General features: G+C 41.3%; 1 long non-coding RNA gene across 1 annotated transcript in view; it reads right to left on the bottom strand.

The window, feature by feature from the left end:
• Positions 1–12,772, bottom strand: part of LOC120406838 — a 127,187-nt gene extending 114,415 nt beyond the window's left edge. The window contains exon 1 of the long non-coding RNA XR_005599621.1: positions 12,738–12,772. This is a non-coding gene — a long non-coding RNA (uncharacterized LOC120406838). The remainder of the gene's footprint in view (positions 1–12,737) is intronic.
• Between the last annotated feature and the right edge of the window lie 1,859 nt (positions 12,773–14,631).

The following is a 14,631-nucleotide window of genomic DNA, read 5'->3' as shown; positions in this document are numbered from 1 at the left end:
TAGTCCTAATCCATCACCTTGGGGCAGAGCTATTATCCAGGGAACAATTAAAAATGATATCCGTTGCAATGCTGTGAGGTGAAGCCACTTTCTGATCTTTGCCACTCCCCTCCCATCTCCCAGTGTGCTGTGAATTGGTCTTGACTTGTTTCCTTTTGTTTGCATTAGATTGAAAATTTCTTGGGGCTTGGAGTTCAGCCACTCCATAATCAGTACAGTGCTGGGAATGCTACCAACATTCAAAAAATATGATTATTTTAACTATGAAGAACATAGAATTTAGCTCTTACTTCTGGAGGACAGTTTTAAATGTTAACGAATTAGTCCTCAGAACACCTTTCTGAGGTAGTTTAGCATTATCCACATCATACATATGGGGAAAATGGAGGCAGAGTTTAAGGGCAAAATTTAGGTGCCTAAATCTGTAGCTAGCCACCAAAGTAAATGGCCTGATTTTAGCAGCCATTGTAATAACTGGAAATTAATACAAAAAAGCACCAAGTAGCTCCCACTGCATCAACTGTTGTAGGTCTGGGCACAAAATAGTCACCCCAAAATGAACTTGTGTGTCTATTTGCTTTGATAGTTTAACAATATGTTAGTAGCTTTATAGATGCAGGTGGTCGTCTACAACTGTTAGACAAAAAGAAGTGAATCGAGGACCTTGCAATGACACAGAAAAGCAGTGAGTTGTGAGCACAATAATTAAGGGGCTCTGAGACTTCTGTATTCGTTTCGGTCTGATCCACCCAGTTCAGTGAACAATAAAGTACGTCGAAGGTTTGTAACATATCCAGACTTGAAATTACCCAGTTTTCCCCTGAATTCTGCCAGATATAGCCTGTCACCAGTGCTAGAATATTTAGTACGAGAGACTGTCATTTCTAACGTGAAGAGCAGCATTATTAATGAGATCCACATTTACATTTTAGGTAAAACATATTATAGAAATCAGTCAATAACAGTGTAAAAACTAATTCCAAGGTGCATGGTACATTAATTCTTTTCCATAAACAAACATCCAAGGACTGATCCTAATGCAGAACTGATCATTTTCTACTCATACCTGCCAAGACAGATGGAAGACATCCCAGGCAGCATTCTGAAAAGCAAAGAGCTTTGAAATAAGTGTTTCTTCTGAGAAGAAGGTCCCAAGTGATTAAGTGGGATCCAAGATTTCATTGGAAATGTTATCATTTATTATCTGTGGTTTGAAATCAGTCCCATGCACACACAGAGTACAGAAACAATTGCTGCCTTGAAACGTTAGCTAAAAAAACAAGACAGATGAAGGGTGGCAGGGGAAAATGGCACAAAGTCGTCAAAAAATCAGTAGCAGAACTGGAAACAGAACCCATGGCTCCTGGATCCCAATACATCGGAATATGTAGCTTCTCATTTTTGGCAACATCTTTTCAATTTGAGATTCCTCTCCCTGTTGAGAACAAAGACTATTTGGTGGCTCCTGGGAGAGATGTGGTACTTCCTCAACTCCCATCAAGTTTACTGCAGGCTTGAAAGTTTAAGGTACATTGTGCCTTGATGGAGAGGTTCAGCAACTTATAAGATCATATCTTTGTTCTGTATCACATTTACACACACCTCGTCTTTTCTCTGCCCACCCTATAGCTATTACAAGGCATGGTAAGCTAGAGACTCAAGATGATATACATATATAATGTGTGTTTTTGCAGAAAATGTGTGTGTGTGTGTAAGAGTGGAAGTTTTAACATTCAAGAAAAAATAGGGTAGCATTTGGTTGCTATCTTGTATGTTGCCCAGATTTTCAGCTTTCTGCTGCTCAGAGACAAATCAGTTTGTAGCAAGTACAGAGAAGTTTGGACAGAACATGATTGTAGAGACTTGTTCAAGATTAAAGAGCCAAAGCTACATTACCACAGTCTATCTTTAATGAGCTGGCTGGGGTATGTGTGTTCCACTGCCATCTACGGGAGAGAAAAAGAACCGATCAATTGCAGAAATCGTGATGATGTGAAAATCGGCCAATAGTATCACCCTTGATCTATATTCTATATTGCTGTGTTTTCATGGCTGCCAACACTCACATTAGTTTGTGCTCGGTATCTCTGGGGGAAAAACAATCTGGCATTAAGGACCTGAACCAATTCCCATTGAAATCTATGGACACCTCTTCTTTAACTTCCATGGATATTGGATGAAGCCCTTGATACTTCTGGATTAAAATCTTGGTCCACAAAATATTTTCCCTGTAGCTACATTTTCAACATTTAGAAGTACAAAATATAACAATGAGGCCCTGAACATAACCAATTCAACAGCACTGTGACAACGACTGCACCGCAAAGAAATAAGGTTCAGCTCACAGAGCGTTACACTTGAACTGATCCTTCATTCCTGAAATCCGCAGCTCACAATTCTCTGAACTTCCTATTCATGTTCATCTGATACCCAATTAACACCTTGTTAAGTTTCATGCCTATAATGGCTTTATTTTCAGATCACTGAACTGTAGCGTTCAATCCCCTCCACATTACATATAACAAAGTGATCTGGCTAAGAGCAGAGGGCTCCAAACTGCAACATTTTCATTTTGGAATTGGACTTGGGACACCAAAGAGTTCTGGGGACTTTGAATCCATGAGATGTGCACTGCAGTAAAGTAACAAAGTTGAATCTGACAAAAAAAAATAGGGAGCAACTTCCTCATCAGATGTAAATGGGAAAAAAATCCTGGTCACTGCTCTTCTATGAGTGTTTTACAACAGCAAGGGATCTCACAGTAATCCCAAACTACAAACCCGATAAATCAATTATTATCACCCTGAGCCAAGTGGTAGCAGATAAGGCCTTGAGTTTGGGGCTGAATTCAGTGATGTAGAATCTGGGTATATTCTTCATGCAACCTGCTTAGTTCACACTACTATATATACACACTAGTCCTGGAACAGAGGTGGCTCACAAATGGCACACAAGAAAACCCCTCTTTCAGGGAACTCAGACCAAGCATGGGTGCCTGGTTCCCAGAGAGCAGCCCTGCCTGAAAAAAATAACTCTGGTCAGAGAGATTAAGACAGAGGACAAACTCCATTGCTGCTTGCTACAATTTCCTCAAAGAAACATGTACACAAAACCAACGCCACCAAAATGTTTTCTTTCAAGACTAAAAACTTGCCGGAAAAAGAAATTGGAAGATTATGCGTAACCGTGTCATTAGGTTATGCCTAGTTTAAATGGATGCACACACTCAAAAGGGGTCAATGACACCTGCGTGAAGGTGGCCAGGATTATCTGGGTTGTCCACCACACAAGTTCATGGACTGTGGCTTAGTTGCGATTACAGACCTCCTCTTTACTGCTCACCCAACCGCACTATGATCTTAAAAAAAATCTTTATGATGCAATCTGTCATAATTTGGCACGAGACTCCAGCCACCAGCTCTCTAGCCCTCTTCTTTCTTGCATCAGTATCACAGGTCATCTGTAAGCCAGGGAAAAGATGGCATTGGGGAAAGAGCTTACCCAGGAGCCATTTCATTGCGAGCTACATCCTGGTCTACATCTGAAAATTAGGTCAATTTAGCCACATCGCTCAGGGCTGTTAAAAATTTCACACCCTGTGAGATATAGTTAGGTCAACCTAGCCCCCACTGTAGATGCAGCAAGGTCAATAGAAGAATTGAGTGCCTCTGAAATGTGGATTACCAACATCAAACAAAAACTCCCTTCCACTGATGTAGGAAACATCTACGCTACAATGAGGTAAACCATGAAAGCTTTCTTTGAGTTTGAAGAATGAAACTTTACAGTGCTTAGTTGTAAAAGATCTTTCAATAAAAAAATCTTGTAAACATAAGAAGGGCTAATGGTCCACCTAGCATAGTATCCTGTCTTCTGACAGTGGCTGGTGCCAGATGCTTCAGATGGAATGAACAGAAAGGGGCAATTTTTCAGTAATCCTTCTCCTGTTGTCCAGTCCCAGCTTCTGGCAGTCAGAGGCTTAGGGACACATATAGCATAGGGTTGAGTCCCTGACCATCTTGGCTAGCAGCCACTGTTGGACCTATCTTTTATTAATGTGTCTAGTTCTATTTTGAACCCAGTTATATGTTTGGTCTTCATAACATCCCCGGGCAACAAGTTCCGCGGGTTGAATGTATTCTGTAAAGTTCTACTTCCTGATGTTGGCTTGAAACCTGCTGCCTATTAACTTTATTGAGTGAAATCCTGGTTCTTGGGTTATGTGAAACAGTAAATATCACTTCCTTATTCGCTTTCTCCACACCATTCATGATTTTATAGATTTCTTTCCTATCCTCCCATTGTCATCTCTTTTCCAAGCTGAACAGCCCTAGTCTTTTTAATCTCTCCTCCTACAGAAGCTATCCCATCCCCCTATTCATTTTTGTTGCCCTTCTCTGTACTTTTTCCAATTCTAATACATCATTTTTTTTTTTAAGATGACATGACCAGAACTTCATGCAGTAGTCAAAGTCGGGATGTACCATGGATTTATATAGCGGCATTATGATAATTACTGTCTTATTATCTATCCCTTTCCTAATGGCTCCTAATATTCTGTTACCTTTCTTGATCACTGCTGCACATTGAGCAGATATTTTCAGAGAACTTTCCACGATTCAAAGATCTCTTTCTTGAATGGTAACAGCTAATTTAGACCCCATCAGTTTGTATGTATAGTTGGGATTATGTTTTCGAAGGTGCATTACTTTGCGTTTAGCAACACTGAATTTCATCTGCCCTTTTGTTGCCCAGGCACCCATTTTTGTGAGATTCCTTCGTAACTCTTCACAGTCACCTTAGGAATTTGTGGAGGTTTAAACTCATTTTTTTCCCCTCCCGGGGAGGGGGCTGTGTGGAGAAAAAATTGTTTTATAACTTAATTTTATAGGTCTGATAACACATCCCTACATTCTTATTTGGAATGTCCGGAATTCAGACCATCCCGACATTCTTTTATGCAACCTGCCCTTTTTCTAAAAGATAAATCTCATACAAGTTTGTTTTCTTGAGAGAAAGATCAAGTCAATTACAAACTGGTATCTTGTACTAGGTGAGGTGTCCAGTCCTTTGAGAAGATTTTTTTTGCCTTTTGTCCCAAATGATCCTTGGCTTTATGATCTGCCCTTTATAGCATTTACAACTCTCATGTAAAATTTCTATTAAATATTTTGTATAAAGCACAAATTGCAATAGCCAATACATCATTTGAAAAACAGCATAAGGAAAAGAGTACAGAATTAAAACTACCGTAAGTAGGAGTTATAAAAGCTGCATTTTAGTGATTGCATAAACACTTAGGTGTGATAAACATGGTTTTATGGCTACAAAGAGTTACTTTCCCGGTGGCTTGGCTTGTCCCTGGGTAACAGAAAGCAGAAACCTTTTGGAATTAGCCTGACATAGCATAATATAAGCAACCAAAAATATAAGCATGTCTTGTTATGTTCTCCAGGCATCCAGTGTATAATATAACTATAGGATTATCGTAATACTCAGTAAAAGCATAAACAAATTTGTAATGACCTAATGTTATAAAAATAAACATTATTAATAACCATTTTTACATCAAAATTGAGGTTTCTCAGCTACAAAGGCGTGGAAAATCCAGGACTGGGTTCAGCAGTGTTTTGATGTGAGGTTTCAATTCAGACCTCTTATTAGTTTGGAGTACAGATGCATGAATTGATTTGAGAATAAAATAGGAACTTTGTTTTTCCTCAAAGACAATCAAAATTGCTAGAATTAAATCTTAATTGACTGTGCAAAGTTCTAAAATATTTGAATAGGTTCTCGCTTGTGGGTTCCAGCTGGGACTGGAACCAGAATACCCCAGTACCATTAGCATGGCTCTTCTTGCAATATTTACAAGCCAAGGGAGGAAGCCTACCCTGATTGGGATTTCCAGGGCAATTCTGTAGACTTCAGTAAGTGCTCATTAATGCAGGTAGGTGTTGGACAATCATATCCAAAGCGTGTACTGTTTTGAATATCTGGACTTAGAACTTCAAAGCTTTGAATGTTTATTGGTGGGGGAGAGGCATAGCTCAGTGGTTTGAGCACTGGCCTGCTAAACCCAGGGTTGTGAGTTCAATCTTTGAAGGGGCACCTTAGGGATTGGGGGCATAAATCAGTACTTGGTCCTGCTAGTGAAGGCAGGAGGCTGGACTCAATGACCCAGAAGGGACCTTGAAAGTTCTAGGAGATTGGTATATCTCCAATTTAAAAAAAAAAAAAATTTAGGCTGAACCCACATTCAAGCTTTTCAGGTTTGCCAATCCCTAATTTAGAGGGGATCTCCTCCAGAGCTGCAAATATGGGGCTTGACACTTCCAGCCCCTTGTGCAGTACACAAGGAAACTGGCTCCCTGATTATGTCTGCACAAATGGTCAAGCACAATGGAAGTCCTCATCTCCTCTGCAAGGCTAGTGCAATTGCTGGCCTCCGCCTCTCTAGAGGGACAGGGAACCAATAGCATAAGCAGCAACAGATGACATACCCTTTTCCCCAGGTGGTGCAATGCCAGGTTCCTATTAGGATCCTCAGAGCTCCAGTTAGCACTGTGCATATGTAACCATCATCATCTTGGTTATCACCAGGAGACTGAACCCCGCACTCCACAGCTAAAAGGATGAGTATCTACAGATTGAGCTGTAGATCTACATCCCCTAGTTGGGAGCTACTGAAAACTCAGGCTCAGAAGAACCCAGGTAATACACACTCCCCAAAGTGGCCTGTTCACTGACCCCAAAAAGGCTATATGCCCATCTGCCACCATGGAGAAAAGGTTATTTTCTGATTAACTGGTAACAGGGATGACAGCCTAAATTATTGCAACTTTTTAGGTGGACATGGACTGAACAACATAGACCACCCTGAAACATTGTCCTTTCCCTGCCAAGGATTTTGAAATGTGCTATTGCTGCTTCATAAAACTCTTACATGCACGGAAGGGAGCCCTTTATCCTCTGTACTTAAGGTGATCTTGGAGAGCTATTTATTGATTAACTCAGAAGCCTGCTGCACATCACTTTTAGCAATAAGGAAGCTGTTTATGTACAGCCCATGCAAAGTTACCTGCCTATTAAATTGGTTTAAAACGTTAGGCTCCAGATTGGCCATAAAAATTCAAGCAGCCGCTGTAGGAACCAGAGGTCCCATTGCAACTTTTATCCTCTAGATTGTTTCTAAGGTTGCCCTCAGGCATAAAGCGGGGGGGGGGGGGTAGCACAATTATGAGGATTACATATTTGTAGTCCACATACTCACATCAGTTTGAATTAAATAGACGAAAGAACATATTTTAATGAATAGAGTACCCCTTCCTCATCCAGGTGGTCAACTGGAGAAAGATGTGCTGTCTCTCTAAAATTACTTTACTAGCAGCTTGGATAACTGGGCATTATTTTCCACTGCCCTCCAGAGATCTTGTGAGTTTGTATGTTCCCTGTATTTCTACTTCCAGTATTTCTACAAATGCAAGATATTGTCTATTTGTCTCCATTTTGAGGTTCAATTATTTTTATAGCCATAGAATGAAATAGAAAGTAATGATTAGTAACAGGGGAAACCACAAAAGTTTCAGAGTACAGTTCAGTTCTCTAAGTTTGGATGATTGTTCAATGCAGGCGAGTGTCCCATGTTTGTAAAATGTACTGGAAGTTTCAGAAAAACAGGTTCTCTCATGAGATGTGAGACACTTTCCACTGATAGCTAGAAATATTGCAAGAACTGCTTTAGACATGGTATTTTGCCACTTTCTGCTTTCGTCCCTACTAGAAACCAGAACTTGATATAAAGTATTTACCAGTATTTTAAAAAGTGTTCATATGCTAAATGATTCATATGTCATCTTTGGAGTCTGAAAAATTGGGCTGGTCATGAAACCTCAGAATAGATTTTCATATGGAACTTCTGGGTTTTCTTATGTCCAATCTCAGCCAGAAATCAGAAATTTGGATGTTTTTTATAAGATCAATTTTCTTTCCTTTTATTTTTTCCAAATTCAATCTTGCAACCCTCACATGAACCAGTTATTTCTTGCAACTTTTCAAAGAGATATTGAAAGCAAATGAATAAAGATGGAACTAAAACTTAAATAGGAATCCAACTTCTTTTAAAAAAAAAAAAGACCATGTTTTACATTTAGAATGCTAAAATCAGAAGTGAATATTTGACTGAAATAATTTCCCCTAAAATGCCATGGTCTGAGTCTTAAGGCTTCCTTTGTTGGTAGAAAGTGGCTTTCCAATGACCTAATAAAGATAACATTGTACAACCGTGTTACAACTTCTGAGTATGTTACATGACCTAGCACCAATGTGAACCTTCCCAAAACACAGAAGCTCAAGGGGCAAATTGTTAGAAGTAGTCACAGAAGGAAAAAAAAAGATTTAGCATGACATATCAAGTTCCAAACCTATTACTGCTAACCTCTTTGAATCTATTCTATCTAATGTAAATTATAAATGACTTTTGCACTGAACTGAATGACAATCTGGGAGTCACATTAAATCCAGTTGAGAGGCTAATTTCCAAACTAGAAAAGATTTCAATTAGCAGGAAAAAATTGAAAACCATGACTAGGAGCCAAAAGGACAGTAAAAATAGGAAACAATCACAAGAAATTAATTTAATGTGTGTTACTGAAAAAGGTTTCAATATGTTGGACATAATGGCCTAGCATTGTTTCTGGCTTCAGTTAAAAATCATGCTAATTCAATGTTTCATTTCAAGTCACCATGTCAAATTCCATAACCAAAATAGTCTCTCTACCCCCTAACCATTTCCCATAATCATTGAAATACAAAATAGCAGGAAGTCATTTGGGTCACCCAGTCTTATCCAAGTAATTTACAGGACTTGCACTATATCAATCCTACATGATCGCATCCAATTCATTCTTGAAGATCTGCACTGATGGTGCCTCCACTATCCCATGTTGAATTATCCTCCTTAAGCTACCTGCACTGTGCCTTCCTTAAGAGCATGGCCCACCTCCTGCAACCTTCAGAAATGGTAAATGGCATCTTCATTCACACTGCTTTCTTGTAGGTGTTTAGACACTGTTCTTGTGTCAGTCTTAAGGACCTCTTCCTGAAAATGGATGCAGGCAGGCAGGCAATGGCTTGTGCTCACGACAAACCTCACTCAAGTCAGTAGGGCTCTGCACAAGTACAAGTGTCTGCCGGCATCTACTTGCTGAACAGAGGGTTGTTTTCACTGCAGTGTTAGCATGAGGTCCCTAGAAATGAGGTTCCAGAAATAGATCCATGTTGTTTATAGTTAGTAATAATTTTGAATATTATTGTATATATTTTTGTTAATGGGGATTTAAAATGATATAATCAGAGAAATGGGATCAGGGTAGGGGTATGAGTGATTGCAGGGTTTACAGACTCTGCAGAATGTGTATATGCTGCTCATACAAGGGGAGACTCGTCTGCAACTGGGCACTGAGGAGGTGTCGGTCTGCAAGAAGCTCCTAAAGTCAAAGGTTTCCAGAATAAACATTATTCCCCTTGATCAACTGTTCTGTGTTAAGGGTGTAACATTAGCTCCACCGAGTACAGTCAAGTTACTCCACTAGCCTCGCTTGAAGGAGAGGGACCACATGGCAAAACAATGCTTGAGCTACAGAGTGATTGGATTAGCAGCACATTGACCAGGACAAGCAGGCACCATGAACAGACCCATGGGATGGGTTTAAGTAGAAGGCTGCAACTTTATTAATTATGCCCTGGAGAGAGACACTACGCTGCCCACCTCCTGCTTTCACACACCAGGCCTTTAATTGGTTCCCGTGTGGGTTCTGGGGCTGTAACCACAAATTAAACAGTACCTCAGGGTAGATCTTTCCCAGTCGACCCCACAGACTCAGCTCAGTTGTGAAACCATCCTGGGTACGGAAGGGTGGAGTGACAGAAGCCACAAGGCTGTGATGGGGACGCAATCTATGAGACTGAAGGCTCCTCCCCCATACCCCTCCCATGACTGCAAGGTACAGCTGCAGAGTCCCAGGTCTTATTAACCTCTGGAACGTTGGCCTTTACCAGCCTGGGACGTCGGCCACAGTTGCAACAAGGCAGTAATGTTAACAGCATTATATCATCCTCAAACCCTATCATTTCTACCCCATTGGTGCCACTGGGAGGTTGCAGGGCAAACAGAAAAAGCCCCTGGACAACATGCCAGTTGAACCCAAAAATCAGGCTATCAATCAGACCCTAAGCACCATAAGGGGCACAGCTCCCATTCTACAAGGGGAGGGAAGGTTGGCTAGATAAGTGGGGGAACAGAAGCTTTTGAAAAGCCAAGGCTTAGTTTAAATAGGTACTGTGGGGGGACCCATCAAGCAATCAGCTAGCCTCCTCCCTCTATGCTCAACCAATGGCTAAGCAAAAAACCAAGATGGGAGCATAGGGGAAGGTAGCCTCTTCCTAACACATGCATTTTTGGGCTACTCTCATTCCCTTCTGTGTTAAATGAAGTGGGGGGAGCTCCCTTTTATGGACAGCCAGCCAAGTATAAAATTCCTCTTAGTAGTTTTCTCCTTTTCTTTTACCTGTGGGCTTGTTAACCCTTCACAGGTAAAAGGGTTCTTTTTTTTTTTAAAGGTTAATTTTATTAAAAACAAAAAAGAAGAAAATACATCTAGAATTTAGGGTTTTGCCTGATTAAAAAAAATACTTACAAAATGTAAACATTAAGAATCTTGAGGTCCAGCTTAAAGGTTACAAGCAAAACAAAAAGCATTTGGGATTAGCACAGTGGGGTCCACAAGCCAAGAAATGAACAGAAACAAACCTAATTGTGTCTTTCTAAATATTCCTGCTCTACTTACACATTTGGAAGTTCCAGATAAGTAGTTCTAGGTAAGATCTGATGATCTATGATCATACCTAGCTTAAAGCTTCTCATAGCATAACTGCTGCCTGTTTCCCAGAGAACACAACAAACACACAAAGAGAGTTTTTTCCCCAATTTTTAAAAAAGTTCTAGCCCTCCCATTGGCTCTTTTGGTCAGGTGCCCACTCCCTTTCCTTTTAGTGTAGGCTTGTTAACCCTTCACAGGTAAAGCAAGTAGAGAACAGCTACTAAGAGGGATTGTATAGCTTACTGGCTGGCTGGGTGTCCATAAAAGGGAACTATTCCCCCTCCCCCATTCATTTATCACACCTGCTGTCCAGCCTCAGGTCTCCTGCTGCTAAAGCTGGTGAGAGGGTAGAGTGATTAGCAGCTGATGAGCTGTTGTACCTGGAGCTACTGCATTCCTAGCTCCAGTAGCACTTACACTTAAACTTGTACCTGCAACGTGCACCACTTAACTCCTGCTATCAATTTTTATATGTGGACAGGAGTGTGGTTAGGGGCAAATTCATACTTTGAGTTAACAATGCAATCCAGACAAGCCCTGAGGTACTAATAGGGCCAGATTTGTAAAGGTATGTAGGCACCTACAATCCCATTGACATCAATAGGAGTTAGGTACCTGAATGCCTTTAAAAACGTGGTTAAGTCTTTACTTTTCTAGTCTGTGGGGGTCACATTTTGAAACCTGGTCACCTAATTACACCTGGCCCCACAGAGTCATGGGACCTCCTGGTCAACCAGCTCCTGGCCCTGGCTAAAATGGCTATCTATAGAACCAGGGAGAGGAAGTTGGCCAACGGGGCCTCCTTGAGACTGTGGGGCCTATTTCCGATCCTCCGTCCGTTCACACATCCAGGCAGAGTTCCTCTGGGCAGCATCCACTGGCTCCCTTGACAGCATGGAAGTGGGACCATGGGGGACTTCATGGGGTGTGCCCAGGACCTCTGATTGCCTTAATCTGGCCACAGCACTGGAGCTGCTTGGAAAAGGGAATCGGTGCCTTACAGTGGGAGCTCTCACACCCATTTGGGGTTGCACCAATTTGTTCCTACCCTGCAGAGTAAATTCATAAGTGGCTTGTTTCTGCTGAGTTGATTTACTGCTCCTGTGGGTCCCCTACAGCCTGGGTTAGAAGCATGGAGGGAACCCAGCCCAAAGAGTTCATTGTAGTAGAACCTGAATGAGAGTTCTTTTCACATTGATATCCTACAATAGAAGGTGCTATCAATGTGCTTCATAACATTACTGAATTAAGCCCTATAATACCATTGTGAGGGTATTATTCCAATTTTACAGAAGGAGAAACTGAGGCATGGGGAAGTGAGGCTTAACTTGGGTCCCAAAATAAATCAGTGGAAGAGATGAAAATAGTAACAACTCCAACAAACCATACTGCCACCCTATTGCATGTGTATGCAAAGTTTACATACACCATTTACCAGTTTTGAATGCACAATGGCTGCTACATACACACATTCCCCCATGGTCCCACTTCCATGCTGTGTCCCTGTCTTCCTTTGGCCATTCAGCACAACACTGTGTAGAGAATTGTGCAGTGTCACACTGCTGTAGCTCTGAGAATTTCTGAAAAACAGCCAGACAGACACTGGCCTGCCTTAGAAATGGGGTCTGTGTGTACCCCCATCCTATTGAGACACCTCTGATGGCTGGTATGGAAAAACTGGTGGGGCGCGTGTGTGTGTAAATCTGCTTCTTCCTTGCCTCTTCTGTGGTGACTTTTATCCTGGGGAACTAACTCTCTGCACCTGAAACGTAGTGGCTACCTGACCTCCGCTTGATCTGCCCTTTTACCAGCTTTTCAGAAATCAGAAGAGAAAAACACAGAGGAATTAAAAACACTTACCAGGTGGAAGATAGCAAGCAGCAGCCCATTCTACAATCACTACTTTAGGCCTGCTCGGTCTTGCCTCTACCACATTTAAAGGGCCGGTCCTCAAAAGGCATGCTGGGAAACTAATCCTTTAAAAGGGCAACCCTACCATTAGCCCTCTCTGGCACAGGTGCTACCAGAAAGGAATGGGTTACACACACAGCATGCAAAGCAGTTTATTTGGCTAGGCATGTACTCTCCTAATACTGCTTTTCCAGCTAAACAGTTTCTGTAGGTGTCACGGCCAGTATGTGATGGCAAATGGAAGGGAGGTGGTTCACACAGTGATTAATGGGAGGGAAGATGGCTCTTTAGACAGCCTAACTGTTACAATAAGGTCTACTATGCAACCTCAGAATCATGCTAGTTCATCTCCTTACCAATGCAGAGCTGTGCCTTAAGACAGACTTTCTAGTGCTTTGTCCTGTCTAATTTTAAATGACACCGGGTCTGGCTTTTTCCACTACTCCCTTGAGAGACTGTTGGTCAGTCTGACAGTTCTCACCATTCCGCAGGCTAGCCAACCCCCCTTTTACCACCCACAATTCCTATTCCCTTCCAAGTATTCACACAATAGTACTTACAGAGTCCTTTAAATCAGCATTTAGCCATTGGGCTGGCATAGCCATTTATTCTGTACTAATGCCACTAGCTGCAACCAAAAGGGAAAAAATGAAGATGGGGAGATTTAAAAAAAAAAACCCTAAGGAACTTAGGAGCACAAGCCTAGATGAATTTCACCGCTAAATTTGTAGATATTAGCCAAAGCTTGTCCAAAATATGTGAAATTACTAGAAGCCTCTGTGAAGTCCCATGACCTCCTGTCTACAAACAATCTCCCTTCCCATAACAAGATCTGTGATAGAGATGTATTCTCGCATTCTCTCACTCCCCACCTGTTGTTATCTTCTGGCTCAGTTCCTTCTTCTGTCATCTTCTGGCTGCATCTTCCATGCCACTCTCCCAATTCAAATAATTCTCTTCTTCAGCAGAAGGTGAACAAACCTCTAGTTTCAGAGTAATCAGTGCATTCATGTTATTTCAATGAATTTCAAAATGATCAATTGCTGCCGAACATTCCAGGTACTCCCAGATGGAAGGCACATGATGCACTTCTGAATCCAGTTACTGGGACATGATAACAGGAGATACATTAGAGCAACAGAAGCTGACTAGTGATGAAAGAGTTAAATCAATTGCCCAGAACATTTTAATGAGAGATTTTAATAACTCTAAACACACCACCAGTATCTATGAATATATGTTGTCTACTATATAGGTAATTAATTACAAACACAGAATACCCCGGTCATAGCAGAAGTACCTATTTGTAGTTTAATCTCTAAAACACATCTACTTTATGCCATACTAAGTGAGTGTATATATATATATATAAAAGCATAACAGCCAGTTTAGCTCCTCCCACACCTCCACTGTCTGGCTCATAAAATGGGTAATTTACAATTAAATACCAGAGTTAACACTTACACCATAGAAACTTACTTTAGCACCAAAATCTAATACAGAACTGAAATTCTGAAATGACATGACACTTAAATGCCATCTCCTCTGGTATTAACATAATCTTTAATAAATAAACAGGGTGAGTTATAGAATGTTTCCAGGCAGAGGTTTCTATGTGTGGAGTGAGAATACCAGGACAGGAGAAAAATGATGGACCAGTGGTTGCAGTCTAGCCTGATAGATGAGGGGCTCAAGTCCCTGCTCTGTCACAGACCTCATTTGTGACCTTGGGTGGGTCACTTGACCGCTCTATGCCTCAGTTTCCCTTCTGTAAAATGGGGATAATAGCACTGCCCTCTCTCACAGGGGTCTAGTGAGGATACAATTGTGAGGTGCTCAGATA

Source organism: Mauremys reevesii, linkage group 5, assembly GCF_016161935.1.
Source record: "Mauremys reevesii isolate NIE-2019 linkage group 5, ASM1616193v1, whole genome shotgun sequence".
Taxonomy (NCBI): Eukaryota; Metazoa; Chordata; order Testudines; family Geoemydidae; genus Mauremys; species Mauremys reevesii.
The sequence above is the reverse complement of the archived record's forward strand: the minus strand, read 5'-3'. Positions and strand labels throughout refer to the sequence as shown.